Source organism: Salvelinus sp. IW2-2015, unplaced genomic scaffold (genome assembly GCF_002910315.2).
Source record: "Salvelinus sp. IW2-2015 unplaced genomic scaffold, ASM291031v2 Un_scaffold4532, whole genome shotgun sequence".
Classification (NCBI taxonomy): domain Eukaryota; kingdom Metazoa; phylum Chordata; class Actinopteri; order Salmoniformes; family Salmonidae; genus Salvelinus; species Salvelinus sp. IW2-2015.
In genome coordinates this window covers 59,189-64,510 of record NW_019945802.1, presented here as the reverse complement: position 1 = coordinate 64,510, position 5,322 = coordinate 59,189, and the positions used below count along the sequence as shown (strand labels likewise).

Genomic DNA, 5,322 nt, shown 5'->3' with positions numbered 1-5,322 from the left:
CAGGTTTGGGATGAGTTGGACCTCAGAGTGAAGGAAAAGCAGCCAACAGGTGCTCTGCATATGTGGGAACTCCTTCAAGATAGTTGTAAAAGCATTCCCCAAGAAGCTGGTTAAGAGAATGCCGAAGAGTGTGCAAAGCTGTCAAAGCAAAGGGTGGCTACTTTCAAGAATGTAAAATCTAAAATATATTTTGATTTGTTTAACACTTTTTTTGGTTACTACATGATTCCATATGTGTTATTTCATAGTTTTGATGTCTTCACTATTATTCTACAATGTAGGAAATAGTAAAAAATTAAGAAAAACCCTGGAATGAGTTGATGGGTCCAAACTATTGACTKGTACTGTATTCTGTATTACATATAAAATATATATTTTTCTACTGTTACATTGTTTAGAATTAGAGYGCATTCTCATTGYGTGCTTCAGTTAACCCGTAGCCTACTCTTTGATTTACTAAGTTTTAACTGCTGGAACTTATTCGTTTTAGGTTGTATGCCTATTCTGTTTGTTGTGTACTTGAACTAAATAGTAAAATAATCATTTTTGGAGGACAAAGTGTGTGTTTGATTAAATTCACTACTTCAATGAAAGTCAAAGAAGGCTGATTTAAAAAATAGAATAATATTCCTTTCAGTTGCAGCTACAATATGATATAGCAACAGGTAGCAATGTAGGAACTAACACAAGTCGTGTGTAATCAACCTTTATTTTGAAAAACGGTCCAGGAAGTAGGTGACATCTTGTTTCCGGAACAAGAAGAGTTGTGTRAAGAAGCGTACGGTTTATGTTGGAAACCGTGTAACTTAGTCTTAAGACGTTGACTGAACAATGCAATGCAAATTACTTTAACGTAAGCGTTTAACATAGAGCCAATGAGATGTCCGATACTGTAGCCTTTCATGCTCAGCTAGCCTCCATCATTGAGGTTTTGGCGAATGCAGCCGTTGCCGAAATCTGCAAACTTGTAGATGACGGCCATGCTGCCTTACGGTTGGAAATTTCCCATAGTCAGAAAGAAATCGACAACCTGCGGAGGAAGCTGCTTTTGACAAAATTCCAGCATTCTCGACGGAGTGCAGAGAAATTGGGAGTCCTGCGACGCACAGTTCACCGACGCGTGGACACCGATAAGTTTACCCGGGCAAGAGAGAGCTTCGTAGAAAAGCCAACAGACAGACTTGGATATTGTAGGTTTTAACCTTATTTCAAAACGTTAAAATTAATGGGTCATGTGAAATATATGACGTTTGAGCGTTGTTCTTTTCTGGTGCAGTGCAGAATTGTTTTGCCGACAGTGAAGGGAGCAACTTTACGCAGAATGTAGCCAACTGGAGAGACTCAGAACGCACAGCAACAGACCGGGATTGGGGCATGCAGGTCAGTTGTCATAGACATGGTCAAATGTATTTTATTTATTTTCTCAATTTTCTAATGGTGTTGGGAATATTTTTCTAATAAAATGTTCCTGATGAATACAAAACACAGATGGCAGATATGCAAGTGGCACCTCTTATCAAAATGGAGAACCATGGCACCAGTAGAACAGAAGGTATTTTTGTTAAACTTATCTAATCTATGAAATTCACACTTTGTTGCTTGACTAATCCTTCAATGTTTATTGCAGTATTTGATTTACTTCTTAGTCATAACCCATAACTAATAAGGCAAAGTAAGAAATCATTCTCCACTAAAGGTCGCTGATTGTTGTGCCCCATTTCAGAGATTGTCCAACTGGTCAGTGAGAGCAGTGAGAAGATCATTGTGGCAGAACCAGGTTCTTCGTCATCTACTGAAACCACAGACCCTCTGGACCAGCAGGACAACAGACACAGAGCTCCAGACACCTCACTCATATATAGAACCTGAAAACCAGACCTTCCAGCATCCAGCGTCACAATACAACAGAGCAAGACAGAGACCATCAGGTTGCTGATGGTGTGACCTGGGAAACTGACCATCAACCCATAGAATACAGCCTGTCCCAATGGACAGAGAACCAAGAGACTGACAATCGAACTGTGAATGCTCCTCACAATGCTGGGCCAGACTCCAAGAGGCTGTCTGGACATCCAGAGAGGAGAGGGGTGTCTGGTAACTCTGGGGTCTGCTGTCTTCTTCAGGCTCTCTGGACTGGCTGCCTGATGTGGTGATGGTGGACTCAGTTCCCATTAAAGTGGAGGCAGATATGAGTTCAGAATGGAGCCTAACTGGCCAAGGAGTGACATCTGGAGAGGTCTGTTCAGACAGCAGGCAGCTTGTGGACAACAGAGGAAGAGGGGAATGGAGTCTGGACAGACAAAGTGTCCCCCTGACACTCAACATGCAGAACAAGGGACAACTGTAGGATCAAGGTCCAAGATGTCAGATTTCAATGGCTGTCCATTCAAAACAGCTTTTCATCCCCAAGGGTTACTCTCCACCAGGTTCCCCAGAGAGGGAAGCCAGCCCACTCCCCGAATTTCAACAGAGGCTCCACTTCTTCACCAAAAGGCATAGAAAGCAGCCGCAACAGCTAACGTCTCACTCGCCCAAGAGGCAGCTCCGGTGCAGCCTCTGTGGAAAGCCCTTCCACCAGCCGGCTCACCTGCGAGTCACATGCGGGTCCACACGGGGAGAAACCGTAGGCTGCAGCCACTGCACCAAGCGCTTCTCCCACAGCCACCAGCTGAAGATGCATGAGAGGGTGCACACCGGAGAGAAACCATTTCAATGTGTCTACTGCGGGAAGTCCTTCACCCAGTCCGGCAACATGAAGAAGCACCTCCTCTCCCACACGGTGGCAGGCCACAGGACATTGGGCTGCCCTGAGTGTTCCAGGGTGAAGTTTCCCCTTGGTACAGATCTAGGATCAGCTTCCTCTTCCACAATCTTAACCTTTACCATTAGTAGAAAGAAATGCAAACTGACCCAACATCAGTGTCTAGGGGCAATTTAACACTACTCTTCCTGGTTGTAATGAAATGCAGGGCAGTAGTTTTTCCTCAGAATGTGACCAGACTGGGGGAAAACTCCTGGTCCTAGTTGTAAGGGGAATGGCTCCACACTCATGGGTTTTCATATTTATTTTATTTATTTATCCTTTTTTACCAGTAAGTTGACTGAGAACACGTTCTCATTTTGCCAGCAACACCTGGGGAATAGTTACAGGGGAGAGGAGGTGTATGAATGATCCAATATGAAAACTGGTCAATGTGTTTTTAACAGTTTGATTGGTTTCCACATTGAACGGTTCTGGTGGTAGTGGTTGTATTTCAGTTTACTGGCTTGATGCTTGGTCCAGAGTGGATAGATAATGTATAAGTTATGAAGAAGACTCGATCCTGAGCTAGCCTGACGACTCACACTAAATTATTCAGCTGCTCTGTCGTTCACTACATACTTGAGTCTGAATTTTGTGGTGATGAGGGCACTATGGGTTTGTACAAAATAAAGTCATCAGTGATTGGATCGTCTAAACAATTAAGAGTGTCCATGCCAATGACGAATTTTCAAACCATAGCTTTAATCACGTGTTTTCTGACTCTGGCCCAACCCAATCGGTTTCTGACCAATCAGATGGCCTGAATGTGTTCGCATTCAGTATAAGGGTCGGTGAGGTACTCCAATCTGGACTCATTGCTCTCAAGAAACTGACGTCTGAGGGAGTGGCGTAGGGTTTGGCCAGAGCAAAGAGCTTGGTAGGCAGGAAAATCCAGTAGTATCTGAAAGTAGAATCCAGTACATTGTGGTTACTACATAAACCATTATATTCTTGCTGTTGATTGCGCACTGCATACTGCTATTACAATTAATTATTAGTGCGGTTTGAGAAGCACGAGACCCACTTTAAATCTTCGTCATACTTTATATTATTATTATTTAACTAGAAACGCCATTCAAACTTTAAACATGCAGAGCGGTCAGGATCAATGTTGCTGCATACAACTTTTTATAGCTTTTGTTACTTTTAAACTACTAAGCTTTTTGTCCCTTATTTACTTTCATAGTTTTTATTCAACATTGTAAAGGTCCTATTGTGACATCATCAACTCCCAGACTTCCAACATCCATTCACGGTGAACAATGCAACTTTTGACCAAATCGCAACTTTGACCACATTTCCAGCACTTTAGATTAAAACCTAGAGGTATGACATTGAGGTCTACTTCCTGGTATTTAAATCTGGAATCAGAAAAATTATCTACTACCAATCAAAAAGTTACAGCTGTTTGTCTGAGTTTAGAGTGAAGAAAAGCAGCTAAGGTTAGCTAACAGCTCTCATGTCTCTCATTGAGATGCCCAAACGAAGCCGTTGCTATGGATACCAATGCATTTTAATGGCAAAAAAAGTGTCATATACCAAAATGAAAAGAAAAAAAAGAAAATCTACATTTACAGTTCTCCTCTTTCACCATTTAAATGATCAACTTCAAACCAACATTGATATGTTCAGACGGGCCCTACTTAGATTGTTTGTCAAAAGATTTGATACTATATATATACACAAAAAATTGGTAGAAATAACATGGGTTTGAATGAGAACCATAGGAATACAGAGGTAGCTATTCAAAATGGTCTTGCTACATGACCAACTTTAAAACATTCAGGCTATCCTAACTTACTCTTTAAGATCCTTTATCAAAACTAGATCAATTTCAGATTTGCATAAAATAACTGCACCGTTCAAGCTGGAGACACCAAACCAGCTTTGACATGTTCAGGCTATCCTAAATTCAAATTATTGAACTTATATCAACTACAAATATATAAATTAGCATATCATTCAAAAGTTACAGCTCTTTGTCGGAGTTTAGTGACAAAAAGTAGCTAACTAACGTCWGCTYTCATGTCTCATCATTGAGCCGTCTAAACGGAGCCAATGCCATAGATACTCACGCAGAGGAGCRCATGGGGCAGCGCAGGAAGCAAGGGACAGACCGAGATCAGCTGTTGATACTAACAGGAAGTTACTGTGTTGAGCAATCGGGCGCTGGTAGGGCCTGAACGTCACCGGCATGGGTAGGGCTCGGCCTAAAATGTCATGCCTTTCTGCATTTCTTTTCATTCAAACTTCTGACCACTTCCCCAACAGGTTAGACAGAAACTTAGTTTATGACGTCGTCCTCTACGTCACTGCTATTCAAGCTGAAATGGTGATCACTGTTAGCCTAAATCGTTTATTTATTAGATACAACTACAGCTAGCTATCAGTAGGTCTACATACAAACCTATTATACATAGTTCAACTACCACTAAAATACTTTWTAAAGATCTGTCAACACTAGATGTATCATCATATTTCCCTCCCCAAATAATAGCCTAAATGTTTCTAATTCCTTA

At 41.6% G+C, this 5,322-nt stretch overlaps 1 pseudogene; it reads left to right on the top strand.

Moving 5' to 3' along the window:
- The first annotated feature begins 451 nt into the window (after positions 1-451).
- Positions 452-2,910, top strand: LOC112077406 (uncharacterized; annotated as a pseudogene).
- Positions 2,911-5,322: the final 2,412 nt, after the last annotated feature.